Source organism: Pseudophryne corroboree, chromosome 3 (assembly GCF_028390025.1).
Source record: "Pseudophryne corroboree isolate aPseCor3 chromosome 3, aPseCor3.hap2, whole genome shotgun sequence".
NCBI lineage: Eukaryota > Metazoa > Chordata > Amphibia > Anura > Myobatrachidae > Pseudophryne > Pseudophryne corroboree.
This window is the reverse complement of record NC_086446.1, coordinates 210,379,077-210,396,953: the sequence shown is the minus strand read 5'-3', so window position 1 is coordinate 210,396,953 and position 17,877 is coordinate 210,379,077. Positions and strand designations below refer to the sequence as shown.

The 17,877-nt window shown below is 42.4% G+C and overlaps 1 pseudogene; it reads right to left on the bottom strand.

The window, feature by feature from the left end:
- Positions 1-483: 483 nt before the first annotated feature.
- LOC134897843 (5S ribosomal RNA) lies at positions 484-603 on the bottom strand (annotated as a pseudogene).
- Between the last annotated feature and the right edge of the window lie 17,274 nt (positions 604-17,877).

The following is a 17,877-nucleotide window of genomic DNA, read 5'->3' as shown; positions in this document are numbered from 1 at the left end:
TCTTTCAATGGTGACAGTATCATATGCAGTGACAGTAGACATGTCAGTAATTGTTTCAAAATGAATACAGAAAAGACAGAAGAACAGTAGACTCTTGTTGGGGAGCACTCAATTTCAGACATACAAATATTTGTTATGAATATCTGTTAAGATCATAATTTTTATTATTTAAAGTTAATAATTTGTTCAGGTTTTGCCCATATATGCGAAATTCTAAAAATATATTAAACATAATAAATAGCCTTAGCTATGATAAGTAAATTAGCCAGATTCCTTGGTGTTATAGTTGATGTATTTAGAGGTATGCTCAATAAAGTGGTATCTTAAGAAAAAGTTCTTATGGCCATCATTTGATCTGCATAAGCAACTTTAAAGAAAGGTTATTGCAGAAATTTAAATCAGAGGTCATGTATCCAATTGACGGTATCCTGTTTTTATAGACTGCTTCCTGTTAGCAGACAGGTGGATCTAGTATGCAGCCTTAGATTGCAGTACCTGGGTGTTCCAATGTGGTCTCCCATCCGAGTACTGGCCCGTCCCTCCACTTCTTGGCTTCCAAGATCAGATGAGATTGGGCATCTCCAGTGGGGTATGACCGCAAATTGCTGTGCTTAGACCTCCCGTCTGAATAGACAGTGGTAACAGGCCTTAATATTTGTCAAAAACAGTGGTAAGAGTACATAACACTACTCAGTTTAGGCAGTAACCACTTCCACTTGTGAAATATTTGGCTAGTCTATACAGTGGTCACCATTAGATAGGTATTTTCACATGTGTATAAGTAATCACAGGTGAGAGTGCAGGAAGTATTAATAAATATCCTGCTTTAAAGGTAACACCGTACGTTGGCTGTAATCTCTATGATTGTGATCATAAATAAACCACATTAATATGATAAATCATAACATTACCATATATCTGGAATTAAAGCAATCCTCCAGAGATAAACGCTCCTATGTCATAAGAAACAACTGTATCTATAATAATGTGATCTTTCAATCAATGCTAAAAATAGCAGGTGCCCATATGAGGCGAGAGACTCATAGAAATAGGGTAATATGCCACAATATAGCTCTTATACCGTGGGAGCTTAAAATTCAATGCCACAGGCTGAAGTTTATTGCCTTTGATGTCTAGAGTTGATTGCTATACACAGTATAATCTCACATTCTGTGCTAAAAAATAGCAATTCGTGTATGAAACAAGAAACTCAAAAGCATAAGATAATATACTACAGTATAGCTCATATACCACAGTATAGAAATTATGATCTTAACAGATATTCATAACAAATATTTGTATGTCTGAAATTGAGTGCTCCCCAACAAGAGTCTACTGCTCTTCTGTCTTTTCTGTATACATTTTGATACAATTTTTTGACTCCGGGGAGCACCACTGAGGGCTAACCTATATACACCGTACTGGCGAGAATAAGTCTCAAGATGCTTGGTTACCTGATTATGAAGCAATTTCATTGATTACTGTCAGTTTGTTCAGACAACTATCATCATTGATTGATTACAATTATCATAATCTGTGCGGTTCCCCATATAACCAATTTCTATGTCAGTAATTGTTGTCAGCTCCTTCAGTCCGAACCAGATGTCAAGAAAGAGAGAGATAAAACATAGGCTTTAAACCTAGAATAGAGCATGGTGGCCAAAATGTAGTGCTCTGATTTTAACAGATTGACCTCCCTTGAATCCTGGCAAAGCAAATGAGGGGCTCCATCCACAAGTTCCACATACTTAGCAGAATAGCTCAGTCTTAGCTCCTCCTTCAATTTCTACAGCTGCTTCTGCAAAAGCCTGATGAGGGGAATGACCTGACTCAAGCTGGCAGCGTCTAAACTGACTTCATGTTTGGCAAGTTTGAAGGGTTGGAGAACCTTGCACAACACAGAAATCATTCTCCACTGCGCTTGAGTCATGTGCATTCCCCGTCCTTTGCCTATATCGTAGGTGGATGTAAAGGCTCAAATGGCCTTTTACTGCTCCTCCATCCTCTGAAGCATATAAAGTGTTGAATTCCACCTCGTTACCACCTCTTGTTTCAGGTGATGGTAGGGCAGATTCAGGAGTGTTTGCTGGCGCTCCTGTCTTCGGCACGCAGTCGCTAAATGTTAAAAGTTGCCTGCAATTTTTCGGGCCACCGACAACATCTCTTGCACACCCCTTTCATTTAAAAAAAAATGATGCACCACCAAATAAACTGTATGTGCAAAATGCTGGAATTTCCCAGATGTAATGCACGCACAATATTGATGGCATTGTCAGATATCACAAATCCCCAGGAGAGTGTAAGTGGGGTGAGCCATTGGTGGTCATTCCGAGTTGTTCACTCATTGCCAATTTTCGCTATGCTGCGAATTGTTGCTAAATGCGCATGCGCATGTTACGCAGAGTGCATGCGCTAAGTTATTTCACACAAAACTTAGTAGATTTGCTGGTGTTCGTGAGGCGCTTTTTCAGTCGCACTGCTGATCGGTGAATGATTGACAGGAAAGGGGCGTTTCTGGGTGGTAACTGAGCAGCATTTTCCGGGAGTGTGCTAAAAAACGCAGGCGTGTCAGGGAAAAATGCGGGAGTGTCTAGAGAAATGGGGGAGAGGCTGGCCAAACGCAGGGCGTGTTTGTGACGTCAAACCAGGAACTAAACGGACCAAGCTGATCGCAATCTTGGAGTATGTCTGGTGCTACTCAGAAACTGCAAGAAAATATTTAGTAGCAGTTCTGCTACTCTTTCATTCGCTATTCTGCTAAGCTAAGATACAGTCCCAGAGGGCAGCGGCCTAGCGTTTGCAATGCTGCTATAAGCAGCTAGCGAGCGAACAACTCGGAATGAGGGCCATTGTGTGATGATGTCCTTCAGTTTCCATAAGATGCTGTCAGCAGTGTGCCTCTTACGGAAACTGGTGATACACAGCGTAGCCTGCCTAGGAACGAGTTGGCGTTTGTGAGATGCTGTTGTTGCTGCTGCAGAAGGCAATACATCTACCCAGTGGGCTTTCACAGTCATGTAGTCCTTAGTTTGCCCTGCTCCACTTGTTCACATGTCCGTGTCACTTCGTGTCGTGAATGGCATTTTACATAGTTACATAGTTTCTTAGGTTGAAAAAGACAATTTGTCCATCGAGTTCAGCCAATTTTTGCTCTCCTACACTGTATTATTTTTAGAGATGTGCCCCGGAATTTTTTCGGGTTTTGGTTTTGGATTCGGTTCCGCGGCTGTGTTTTGGATTCGGACGCGTTTTGGCAAAACCTACTTGAACATTTTTTGTCGGATTCGGGTGTGTTTTGGATTTGGGTGTTTTTTTTTAAAAACCCCTCAAAAACAGCTTAAATCATAGAATTTGGGGGTAATTTTAATCCTATAGTATTATTAACCTCAATAACCATAATTTCCACTCATTTCCAGTCTATTCTGAACACCTCACACCTCACAATGGGGGTCATTCCAAGTTGTTCGCTCGTTGCCGATTTTCGCAACGGAGCGATTAAGGCGAAAATGCACATGCGCATGGTACGCAGTGCGCATGCGCTAAGTATTTTAGCACAAAACTTAGTAGATTTACTCACGTCCGACCGAAGAATTTCCATCGTTGAAGCGATCGGAGTGTGATTGACAGGAAGTGGGTGTTTCTGGGCGGAAACTGGCCATTTTCTGGGAGTGTGCGGAAAAACGCAGGCATGCCAGGATAAAACGCGGGAGTGTCTGGAGAAACGGGGGAGTGGCTGGCCGAACGCAGGGCGTGTTTGTGACATCAAACCAGGAACGAAACGGGCTGAGCTGATCGCAGTGTAGGAGTAAGTCTCGAGCTACTCAGAAACTGCTAAGAATTTTCTATTCGCAATTCTGCTAATCTTTCGTTCGCTATTCTGCTAAAATAAGATACACTCCCAGAGGGCGGCGCCTAGCGTGTGCAATGCTGCTAAAATCTGCTAGCGAGCGAACAACTCGGAATGACCCCCAATATTATTTTTTAGTCCTAAAATTTGCACCGAGGTCGCTGGATGACTCAGCTAAGCGACCCAAGAGGGCGACACAAACACCTGGCCCATCTAGGAGTGGCACTGCAGTGGCAGACAGGATGGCACTTAAAAAAATTGGCTCCAAACAGCACATGGGCCCTCATTCCGAGTTGTTCGCTCAGTAATTTTCTTCACATAGCAGCGATTTTCCGCTAATTGCGCATGCGCAATGTTCGCACTGCAACAGCGCCAAGTAAATTTGCTAAGAAGTTTGGTATTTTACTCACGGCATTACGAGGTTTTTTCTTCGTTCTGGTGATCGTAGTGTGATTGGCAGGAAGTGGGTGTTTCTGGGCGGAAACTGGCCGTTTTATGGGAGTGTGTGAAAAAACGCTGCCGTTTCTGGGAAAAACGCTGGAGTGGCTGAAGAAACGGGGGAGTGTCTGGGCGAACGCTGGGTGTGTTTGTGACGTCAAACCAGGAACGACAAGCACTGAACTGATCGCACTGGAAGAGTAAGTCTCGAGCTACTCAGAAACTGCATAGAAAAATCTTTTCGCAATATTGCGAATACTTCGTTCGCAATTCTGCTAAGCTAAGATACACTCCCAGAGGGCGGCGGCTTAGCGTGTGTACTGCTGCGAAAAGCGGCTAGCGAGCGAACAACTCGGAATGAGGGCCCTGATGCAAAGAAAAGAGAAAAAGAGGTGCACTGTGGTCACTGGACAGCCTCGCTAAGCGACACATTCACCTCAATATCACAGGAATTATTATTCATTCTAATCAGTGGTATTATTGGTCCAAATCACTGGAAGAAAATGACAAAATCACAGGTATTATTTGTTCTAATCAATGGTATTATTGGTCCAAATCACTGGAAGAAAATGACAAAATCACTGGAATTAAAAGGCAGTAATGTCGGGAATTATATCAAATGGCATTACCACTGGACATATACGGAAGTTTCAACCAGGATGGCACTTAAAAAAATTGTCCCCAAATAGCACATGATGCAAAGAAAAGAGAAAAAGAAGTGCACTGTGGTCGCTGGACAGCTAAACTAAGCGACACAAACACATCAATATCACAGGAATTATTCGTTCTAATCAATGGAATTATTGGTCCAAATCACTGGAAGAAAATGACAAAATCACAGGAATTATTCTTTCTAATCAATGGTATTATTGGTCCAAATTACTGGAAGAAAATGACAAAATCACTGGAATCATTTGGCAAGATCACTGTAATTAATAGTTAATTATAAATCACTGATATTAATTGGTAAAATCTCGCTATTGCCTGCCTAGTGAAGTGGAATCTAGATGGGATTTTATACCGGGGACACAATAACTTCATCAATTGTCTAAATCCCAATGCACTAATGGCGGAAAACGGGTGCACGTCTAACAGCGCACTGATTATACTGAGAACTGATTATACTGATCAATCACTGATTATACTGAGCACTGATTTTACTGAGCACTGATGATACTACGGAGAACTGACACTGAGCAGCGAGAACAGCACTGGACTATTGTACTGTAGTATACTGGTCACCACAATGCAGCACTGTACTACTATATATATATGGAATGGATACTTGCAGTGGCACGGAGCTGCAAGATACAGCAATGGCCTACTGTACTGTACAACTATATACTATTGGTCACCAAAATGCAGCACACTGAGCACAGATATTTGCAGCACACTGAGCACAGATATTTGCAGCACACTGAGCACAGATATGGAGCTTTTCAGGCAGAGAACGTAGCCACGTCCTCTCCGTTCAATCTCCAATGCATGAGTGAAAATGGCGGCGACGCGCGGCTCTTTATCTCGCGAGAATACGACAGCTGGATGATGACGTTCGGCTGCGTTCGGGTTAACTGAGCAAGGCGGGAAGATCCGAGGCTGCCTCGGACCCGTGTAAAATAGGTGAAGTTCGGGGGGGGGGGGGGGGGGGGGTTCGGATCTCAACGAACCGAACCCGCTCATCTCTAATTATTTTCAGGATAAATTTTCCTACACTGTATTACAGGTTGAGTATCCCATATCCAAATATCCGAAATACGGAATATTCCGAAATACGGACTTTTTTGAGCGAGAGTGAGAGAGTGAAACTTTTGTTTTCTGATGGCTCAATGTACACAAACTTTGTTTAATACACACAGTTATTAAAAATATTGTATTAAATGACCTTCAGACTGTGTATATAAGGTGTATATGAAACATAAATGAATTGTGTGAATGTATACACACTTTGTTTAATGCACAAAGTTATAATAAATATTGGCTAAAATGACCTTCAGGCTGTGTGTATAAGGTGCATATAAAACATAAATGCATTCTGTGCTTAGATTTAGGTCCCATTGCCATGATATCTCATTATGGTATGCAATTATTCCAAAATACGGAAAAATCCGATATCCAAAATACCTCTGGTCCCAAGCATTTTGGATAAGGGATACTCAACCTGTATTTTCAGGATACATTTTTACTGTTGATAAAGTTGGCCGTTGTGGTGTATTTTTCCCTTCAGTTTATTATAGCTACAGTGCCTGATCTATGCACTATAAAGTTTTTACTAAGTCTGCTAATACTAATCTCTCAGGTGTTTTCTTACTGTGAAAAAACCTTTTCGCCTCTGTGTGGAATCTCCTCTCCTCTAACTTAAGTGGGTGTCCACGTGTCTTCTGTGTTGATCTTACCAAAAACAGATCTCCTGCAAGCTCTGAGCATTGTCCCCTTAAATATTTCTAAATGTTTATAAATGTTGCCATTTTTACGTTTCTCATCAGAAAATTTTTGTTTTTCTGGTTATTAATTTTTGTTTCTTGGATTTTACATCACCTCTATGACATTGGGCATCGGCCTTAGCAGACGACATTGATGGAATTGCATCGTCAATGTCATGACTGGTAGCAGCAGCAGCTTCTGCACTAGTACTAGGAACTGGAAGTGGTTCCTGATCTTCCACAATTTTTTCCTCCAATTTTATGTTCTCCATTTCACAGGACAGCACCCCTTGATTATTACAACACATAGAACAGTTCCCCTTTATTTTCACAGTACCACTGTATTTTTACAGCATACAGGACAAGTGTACTTTTATTTTAACAACAGCACCCCTATATTTTTTTACAGCATACAGGACAAGTGTACTTTTATTTTATCAACAGTACCCCTGTATTTTTACTTCATACAGGACCAGTGTAGTTTTATTTTAACAACAGCACTCCTGTATTTTTACAGCATACAAGACAGGGCCAGTGTACTTTTATTTGAACAACAGCACTCCTGTAATTTTACAGATTACAGGACCAGTGTACTTTTAATTTAACAACAACACCCCTGTATTTTTACAGCATACAGGACCAATGTACCTTTATTTTAACAACAGCACCCATTTATTTTTACAGTATACAGGACAAGTGTAGTTTTATTTTAACAACAGCACCTCTATTTTTAAAGCATACAGGACCAGTGTACTTTTATTTTAACAGCAGCACCCCTGAATTTTTACAGCATACAGGGCCAGTGTACTTTTATTTTAACAGCACCCCTGTATTTTACAACATACAGGACTAGTATGCTTTTATTTTAACAGCACCCCTGTATTTTTTACATCATACAGGACCAGTGTACTTTTATTTTAACAACAACACCCCTGTATTTTTACAGCATACAAAAAAGGTCCAGTTTACTTTTATTTGAACAACATCACTCCTGTACTTATACAGCATACAGGACCAGTGTACTTTTTTATTTTTTTTTATTTTAAACAACATTTTATTGAAGAACTGCACAAACATACAGAAAATAGTTATTAATACAATAGTATACAGTAATCCATTTAGGTTTCGCATGTAACATGAACACATTAGTATGAACAACAGAAATTTTGAAAATGTAGAATGGATCAAATAAAATATACAATATACAGGGTGGAAGCATCGGTGGTAGATACCTTAGAAAATACAGATCATCCAAAACTGAGCCTAGTTAGAAAGGCTGAGCACCAGTCGTGAGCATTTCAAGACTGTAACATGAGGTTAATGATATTGCAGTATGTAATGTAGTTTTTAGTGAAAGGGGAAGAGATTTCAAATGAGGCAACCATATGCTAAAAAATTTACTGGCCTGCTTCTCTTTATTAAGTGACATTTCAAGCCAATCCATTGAAAATAAATATGAAACCCGAGGTAGAAACAAAGATAGTGTTAATGTATCCGACATAATCCATTGTGATAAAATAGTCTTTCGTCCCGCTGCTGCAAGTCTAGCTAAGAATAACCTTTGTCCTGGTGGAGACCTATTCTCAAGGGGAGTCAGGTATACATCCCATAAAGCCCATTCTGGGGTAGGGGTAATAGATAGATCGTAAGTATCTTGTATGCATCAGCTTATCATCATCCAAAATTTGTGAACCTCAGGGCAGCTCCACATGCAGTGATACAAATCTGCATCTGGAACTGCACATTTAAAACACCTTGAGTCAGTGGAGGCACCCATTAGCAGACATCATTTTGGGGTATAGTTTGCTTGATGTAGTAATTTGTATTGCATCTCTATGTAGGAGGCTGAAATTAGTGTTTTGTTTAATCGTGTAAATGCAGAGAGGATGGTCTCAAGGAAGATATTGGGGAAGTCTGTGGTCCATTTTGCCATTCCTCCCTGTAAACCTTCCAGGGTAACTTGTCTTTTGATATACGTGTATAATAAAGAAGTATTGTGTACCCTGCAATCAGCTTGACTGATCAATATGTATAGTTCATTCAAGGTGTCTTTCTCAGTAAATTTGGAAAGAATACTAGAAACATAACTTCTGACTTGATAATACACAAATAAGGGAATGGGTAAATTTGGGTATTTGGCCTGTAATTGCTGAAAAGATAATACATTCTTACTCTCCTTTCCCAAAACATGGAACAGTAAACAAAGACCTCCCCTGGTCCAAGCCATAGACAGTGGGGAATGCTGTGTTAACGAGCCATGTGTAGTAATATCATGGTAAAGTGGTAAGAATAAAGTATTATATGATGAAAATCCCATGTTGGAATGTGACAACCGCCAGACAGTACAAGTAGTAGTAAGTAATAAATAAATTATTAGCTATGTGAGAGGGGTATATAGAAGGTTTCAAATGTAGCAAACCAGGTAAAGGTATGTCTGGACAGAAGGCTTGCTCCACATCAGTGTTTGCATAATTACTAGTTGAAGTGATCCAGTCCACCGCATATTGATAGTTTGCTGGTAACATATAGCTGCGTATGCAAGGTAGATTTATGCCATCCAGAGAAGTTGACTGATTTAATTTAAACAGCGATATTCTAGGCTTTTTTCCTTCCCAGATAAAAATGCTAAATCAGATTCCTTCAGCAGTACTGGAAGCATTTGTAAGGCATACAACAGCCGGGGGAACAATATCATCTTGATTAAGTGGCATCTGCCTATGTTTGACAATGGTAAGTTTTTAAATGAGTGAAGGTCTGACAGTGTGCAGGTAATCAGTTCAGGGAAGTTGGCTTTATACAAGTCTGCCGGTTTCACCGGTGTAGGGAGGCCTAAATAAATGAGTAAAGAATCTGCCCACAAAAATGGAAAGCTGCTGTCCAATTTTCTCTCGCACCCACTTGTAGAGCTAATGCTTTGGTTTTTAATTTATCTATAAGAAAACTTGAAACATTTTCAAAATCATGCAATATTTGCAAAAAACCCGGGAATGCCTCCTGGGGATTCATGAAATATAAAAGGAGGTCATCAGCATAAGCCGAGACTTTCAGTACATTTGGTCCTATTTCTATCCCACGCCAAAGGGTGTGCAGATGAAACAACCGGATTAAAGGGTCTATTGCTAAATAAAACAATAAGGAGGATAATGGGCAGCCCTGTCTAGTGCCACGAAACAAAGTGAAACTTGAAGTGTTTAAGTCATTAATGGTTAGGAAGGTCGTAGGAGAGGTGTATAAGGTGCAAAACAGGTTAATAAATCCCACAACAAAGTTTTGCATATGCATCACATGAAGCAAATGCGCCCATGATACCCTGTCATAGGCTTTATCTGCATCGAAGCTAACCAAAAGGGATTTGCCATCCGGTTCAATCAAGGACTGGGTCAGGGCAGCTACTACCTGCCGTCTGTTATGAATTGAAGAATGACCTTTTACAAAGCCGGTTTGGGAGGGGTGCAGTAATTTGGGCAATACAACCTGTAGTCGTGTCACTATAATAGTTGTTAGTAATTTAAGATTGGTTTAAAAGGGATATAGGGCTTTATTATGTGACTAGTGTGGGGTCTTTGCCTGGTTTAGGTAAAATAATAATCCTGGATTGATTAAAATCAAGGGAAGGGCGTTCACCTGATAGTATGGAATTAAACAAATTCAGAAGATGCGGCAGTAAATGTGGAGCCAGTAATTTGTAATATTCGGCACTCAATCAGTCAGGGCCCAGGGTCTTACCATTAGCCAGTCTATGAATAGCAGAAACAAGTTCCTGTTCCGAAACAGGATCTACCAGGGCTTCATTTTCAGCCTCCGTCAAAGTCTGTACCCCAGCTTTTCTAATAAAATCCATACCTAGCGGAGGATTATCAAGGGGGGCAGTATAGAGGTGTTTATAAAAGTCTAAAAAGGAATTAGCAATGTCAGGAGCTGATGACAATTGTCCCGTGTCAGAAATGATTTTCGGGATTTAGGTTCGTGGCCATTGACTCCAGACCACTGAAGCCAACAATTTACTTGCTTTGTTTCCCCACCTAAAGTAACGGTTATTTTGGTAGTCTAAAAAATACTGCACCCTCTCAGTACATAAGGAGCCATACATTGACTTCGTATCAACATATAGTTGATGATTTTCCGGAGTGTCGTTATGCAAAACATTGGAGTAAGAAGTGGAGACTGCTAAACTAAGTTCCTGTAGCCTCGAGTTCAGAGCTTTATGTTTCACCGAGACATATGCAATAATATGGCCCCTAAGTACCAGTTTGAACGCAGCCCAAAATAAATTGATGTCATCTGAATACTGGATATTATCATCTAAGTAGTTTAAAAAATGCTGTTCAAGGGACAATTTAAAATCTGGGGAGTCCGCTAACTACAATGGGAACCTCCAATTAAAAGAGAGTAATTTAGGAGAGGGAAGTTGCAGTGTAAACCATGTTGGCACGTGATCTGAAATAGCAATATTCTCAATTTTCGAGTGACATACACTGACTAGAAGAGAAGTGGGGATAAACCAAAAATCTATTCTAGTAGAGGTGTGGTGCAGATGGGAATAAAAGGTGTATTCTCTCCCTACCGGGTTTTGAAACCTCCAAGGGTCAGAGAGATCCAGAGACTGCATTTATAAAGCAAGAGCTGCCGGAGGGAAAATACGGGTGGCATTATTCAATTTGTCCAGTGACTGGTTTAGGGTGGTATTGAAATCCCCTCCGATAATTATTAGTGATGAGCGGGTTCGGTTCCTCGGAATCCGAACCCCCCCGAACTTCACCCTTGATACACGGGTCCGAGGCATACTCGGATTCTGCCGTATGGCTCGGTTAACCCGAGCGCGTCCGAACGCCATCATCCCGCTGTCGGATTCTCGCGAGATTCGGATTCTATATAAGGAGCCGCGCGTCGCCGCCATTTTTCACTCGTGCATTGGAAATGATAGTGAGAGGACGTGGCTGGTGTCCTCTCACTTTGTTTCAGGGGGCTGCAGTGCAAATATCTTTATACTGGGGACCAGCAGTATTATAGGAGGAGTACAGTGCAGAGTTTTGCTGACCAGTGACCACCAGTATTATACGTTCTCTGCCTGCAAAATGCTCCATATCTGTGCTCAGTGTGCTACATATATCTGTGCTCACACTGCTTTATTGTGGGGACTGGGGACCAGCAGTATTATATAGGAGGAGTACAGTGCAGAGTTTTGCTGACCAGTGACCACCAGTATTATACGTTCTCTGCCTGAAAAACGCTCCATATCTGTGCTCAGTGTGCTGCATATATTTGTGCTCACACTGCTTTATTGTGGGGACTGGGGACCAGCAGTATTATATAGGAGGAGTACAGTGCAGAGTTTTGCTGACCAGTGACCACCAGTATTATACGTTCTCTGCCTGAAAAACGCTCCATATCTGTGCTGCATTGTAGTATATAGTAGGAGTACAGTGCATAATTTTGCTGACCACCAGTATATAATATATAGGAGTACGGTACAGAAGGCCACTGCTCTACCTACCTCTGTGTCGTCAAGTATACTATCCATCCATACCTGTGATGCATTTCAGTTTTGCACAGTTTGCTGACCACCAGTATATAATACAGGGCCGAAACTAGGGGGGGGCTAGGGGGGCAGGCGACCTGGGCGCCGGATTGGAGGGGGCGCCGAGACCCCCAAACACCGCCGCGGCACTTTTAAACCCCCTTCTCCCGAGTGTCCAGCTATTTTTATTCATTTATTTATTTATTTATTTTTTATTTTATTATTTTTATTTATTTATTGTAAAATAATTTTATTTATTTTTTGCGGGGGGGGGGGGGTGTCAAATGACTACCTTGCCCCGGGTGACGGAAATCATAGTTTCGGCCCTGTATAATATATAGCAGTATGGTACAGTAGGCCACTGCTCTACCTACCTCTGTGTTGTCAAGTATACTATCCATCCATACCTGTGGTGCATTTCCGTTTTGCACAGTTTGCTGACCACCAGTATATAATATATAGCAGTACGGTACAGTAGGCCACTGCTCTACCTACCTCTGTGTCGTCAAGTATACTATCCATCCATACCTGTGGTGCATTTCAGTTTTGCACAGTTTGCTGACCACCAGTATATAATATATAGCAGTATGGTACAGTAGGCCACTGCTCTACCTACCTCTGTGTCGTCAAGTATACTATCCATCCATACCTGTGGTGCATTTCAGTTTTGCGCAGTTTGCTGACCACCAGTATATAATATATAGCAGTATGGTACAGTAGGCCACTGCTCTACCTACCTCTGTGTCGTCAAGTATACTATCCACCCATAACTGTGGTGCATTTCAGTTTTGCACAGTTTGCTGACCACCAGTATATAATATATAGCCGTACAGTACAGTAGGCCACTGCTCTACCTACCTCTGTGTCGTCAAGTATACTATCCATCCATACCTGTGGTGCATTTCAGTTGTGCGCAGTATATATAGTAGTAGGCCATTGCTATTGATACTGGCATATAATTCCACACATTAAAAAATGGAGAACAAAAATGTGGAGGGTAAAATAGGGAAAGATCAAGATCCACTTCCACCTCGTGCTGAAGCTGCTGCCACTAGTCATGGCCGAGACGATGAAATGCCATCAACGTCCTCTGCCAAGGCCGATGCCCAATGTCATAGTAGAGAGCATGTAAAATCCAAAACACAAAAGTAAAATGACCCAAAAATCAAAATTAAAAGCGTCTGAGGAGAAGCGTAAACTTGCCAATATGCCATTTACAACATGGAGTGGCAAGGAACGGCTGAGGCCCTGGTCTATGTTCATGGCTAGTGGTTCAGCTTCACATGAGGATGGAAGTACTCATCCTCTCGCTAGAAAAATGAAAAGACTTAAGCAGGCAAAAGCACAGCAAAGAACTGTGCGTTCTTCTAAATCACAAATCCCCAAGGAGAGTCCAATTGTGTCGGTTGCGATGCCTGACCTTCCCAACACTGGACGGGAAGAGGTGGCGCCTTCCACCATTTGCACGCCCCCTGCAAGTGCTGGAAGGAGCACCAGCAGTCCAGTTCCTGATAGTCAAATTGAAGATGTCACTGTTGAAGTACACCAGGATGAGGCTATGGGTGTTGCTGGCGCTGAGGAGGAAATTGACAAGGAGGATTCTGATGGTGAGGTGGTTTGTTTAAGTCAGGCACCCGGGGAGACACCTGTTGTCCGTGGGACGAATATGGCCATTGACATGCCGGGTCAAATTACAAAAAAAATCACCTCTTCGGTGTGGAATTATTTTAACACAAATGCGGACAACAGGTGTCAAGCCGTGTGTTGCCTTTGTCAAGCTGTAATAAGTAGGGGTAAGTACGTTAACCACCTCGGAACATCCTCCCTTATACGTCACCTGCAGCGCATTCATCATAAGTCAGTGACAAGTTCAAAAACTTTGGATGACAGCGGAAGCAGTCCACTGACCACTAAATCCCTTCCTCTTGTAACCAAGGTCCTGCAAACCACACCACCAACTCCCTCAGTGTCAATTTCCTCCTTACACAGGAAAGCCAATAGTCCTGCAGGCCATGTCACTGGCAAGTCTGACGAGTCCTCTCCTGCCTGGGATTCCTCCGATGCATCCTTGAGTGTAACGCCTACTGCTGCTGGTGCTGCTGTTGTTGCTGCTGGGAGTCGATCGTCATCCCAGAGGGGAAGTCGGAAGACTACTTGTACTACTTCCAGTAAGCAATTGACTGTCCAACAGTCCTTTGCGAGGAAGATGCAAAGCGGATAACTCAGGCCTTGGCAGCCTGGGCGGTGAGAAACGTGTTTCCATTATCCACCGTTAATTCACAGGCAACTACAGACTTGATTGAGGTACTGTGTCCCCGATACCAAATACCATCTTGGTTCCATTTCTCTAGGCAGGCGATACCGAAAATGTACACAGACCTCAGAAAAAGAGTCACCAGTGTCCTAAAAAATGCAGTTGTACCCAATGTCCACTTAACCACGGACATGTGGACAAGTGGAGCAGGGTAGACTCAGGACTATATGACTGTGACAGCCCACTGGGTAGATGTATTGCCTCCCGCAGCAAGAACAGCAGCGGCGGCACCAGTAGCAGCATCTCGCAAACGCTAACTCGTTCCTAGGCAGGCTACGCTTTGTATCACCGCTTTCCAAAAAAAGGCACACAGCTGACAACCTCTTACGGAAACTGAGGAACATCATCGCATAATGGCTTACCCCAAATGGACTCTCCTGGGGATTTGTGACATCGTACAACGTCAGCAATATTGTGCGTGCATTACATCTGGGCAAATTCCAGCACGTCCCATGTTTTGCACATACATTGAATTTGGTGGTGCAGAATTATTTAAAAAATGACAGGGGCGTGCAAGAGATGCTGTCGGTGGCCAGAAGAATTGCGGGCAACTTTCGGCATTCAGCCACCGCCTGCCGAAGACTGGAGCACCAGCAAACAGTCCTGAACCTGCCCTGTCATCATCTGAAGCAAGAGGTGGTAACGAGGTGGAATTCAACCCTCTATATGCTTCAGAGGATGGAGGATCAGCAAAAGGCCATTCAAGCCTATACATCTACCTACGATATAGGCAAAGGATGGGGAATGCACCTGACTCAAGCGCAGTGGAGAATGATTTCAACGTTGTGCAAGGTTCTGCAACCCTTTGAACTTGCCACACGTGAAGTCAGTTCAGACACTGCCAGGTCATTCCCCTCATCAGGCTTTTGCAGAAGAAGCTGGAGACATTGAAGGAGGAGCTAAAACAAAGCGATTCCGCTAGGCATGTGGGACTTGTGGATGGAGCCCTTAATTCGCTTAACCAGGATTCACGGGTGGTCAATCTGTTGAAATCAGAGCACTACATTTTGGCCACCGTGCTCGATCCTAGATTTAAAACCTACGTTGTATCTCTCTTTACGGCAGACACAAGTCTGCAGAGGTTCAAAGACCTGCTGGTGAGAAAATTGTCAAGTCAAGCGGAACGTGACCCGTCAACAGCTGCTTCTTCACATTATCCCGCAACTGGGGGTGCGAGGAAAAGGCTAAGAATTCCGAGCCCACCCGCTGGCGGTGATGCAGGGCAGTCTGGAGCGAGTGCTGATATCTGGTCCGGACTGAAGGACCTGCCAACAATTACTGACATGTCGTCTACTGTCACTGCATATGATTCTGCCACCATTGAAAGAATGGTGGATGATTATATGAGTGACCGCATCCAAGTAGGCACATCAGACAGTCCGTACGTATACTGGCAGGAAAAAGAGGCAATTTGGAGGCCCTTGCAGAAACTGGCTTTATTTTACCTGAGTTGCCCCCCCTCCAGTGTGTACTCGGAAAGAGTGTTTAGTGCAGCCGCTCACCTTGCCCGCAATCTGCGTACGAGGTTACTTCCAGAAAATGTGGAGAAGATGATGTTCATCAAAATGAATTATAATCAATTCCTCCGTGGAGACATTCACCAGCAATTTCCTCCAGAAAGTACACAGGGACCTGAGATGGTGGATTCCAGTGGGGACGAATTAATAATCTGTGAGTAGGGGGATGTACACATTGAAAGGGGTGAGGAATCGGACGATGAGGAGGAGGTGGACATCTTGCCTCTGTAGAGCCAGTTTGTGCAAGGAGAGATTGATTGCTTCTTTTTTGGTGGGGGTCCAAACCAACCAGTCATTTCAGTCACAGTTGTGTGGCAGACCCTGTCGCTGAAATGATGGGTTTGTTAAAGTGTGCATGTCCTGTTTATACAACATAAGGGTGGGTGGGAGGGCCCAAGGACAATTCCATCTTGCACCTCTTTTTTCTTTCATTTTTCTTTGTATCATGTGCTGTTTGGGGACTATTTTTTTGAAGTGCCATCCTGTCTGACACTGCAGTGCCACTCCTAGATGGGGCATGTGTTTGTGTCGGCCACTTGGGTCGCTTAGCTTAGTCATCCAACGACCTCGGTGCAAATTTCAGGACTAAAAATAATTTTGTGAGGTGTGAGGTGTTCAGAATAGACTGGAAATGAGTGGAAATTATGGTTATTGAGGTTAGTAATACTATGGGATCAAAATGACCCCCAAATTCTATGATTTAAGCTGTTTTTGAGGGTTTTTTGTAAAAAACACCCGAATCCTAAACACACCCAAATCCGACAAAAAATTTTCAGGGAGGTTTTGCCAAAACGCGTCCGAATTCAAAACACGGCCACGGAACCGAATCCAAAACCAAAACACAAAACCCGAAAAATGTCCGGTGCACATCACTAATAATTATATGTTCTGCCGCCCAATCTTGCAATTTGGCATAAACCATTGTGAAAAAGACATTATTTGGGCCAGTCGGGGCATATAACGTTACTATTGTATATACTGTACTTCCCCTTCTAATCTTAGTTTTACAAAAATAAATCATCCTTCCAGATCACACAACTTATCTAACACCGTATATAGTAAAGACTTATTGATAATAAGAAGCACGCCACACCGTTTGGCAGTATAAGAAGCAGAAAAGTAGTCGGAGAACCAAGTATCTTTAAGAGTGTTAGGGTCTCCATCCTTCCAATGTGTTTCTTGTAGTACCGCAATATCCGGTTTGAACCATTTTAAGTGTTGCAGCACTTTTTTCCATTTCTTCAGAGTATTAAGGCCTTCTATATTCCAGGTTATAAATTTAATGTGTTCCCATTTAGTGTGAAACAAATAATCAGATTCAGACATGAAAGGGGTGATTTCCCCTGTCCCAGCTAGCAGGGGGACCACCAAAAGGAATATTAGACATATTGTAAGTAAAAATGGAAAAACTGTAAAATAACGAATACATAGTGCAGTTCTAAACAGTTTTGTAATTTTATGAACCAAGGCAGACAGCCAGGTTGTCCAAACATAATCAGCAGTAGAAACATGGAATCGATATATAAAAGGGAGATAAAAGGAAAAGGAGCAGCAAAGCCCCCAGCAAAGATGCAGTAGTAAGGGAATAGAGGAAACCAAGTGAGCCTCAACAATTCAAATTTTAAAGGAAGAAAACATCAATATTTTCAATTTGAAATGCATTACAAATCACAAGGTAGAGGGTATACTTGCGAACTCTCAAAGTCATCAGTCCATGTCCTCAGACGGAGTGAGCGGTCTGTTTGAGAGAGAAGCAATGAACGACTTGACAGGTGATACAGATTCGAAAAAATATTGCTTGCCGTCATGTTGAACTCTCAATT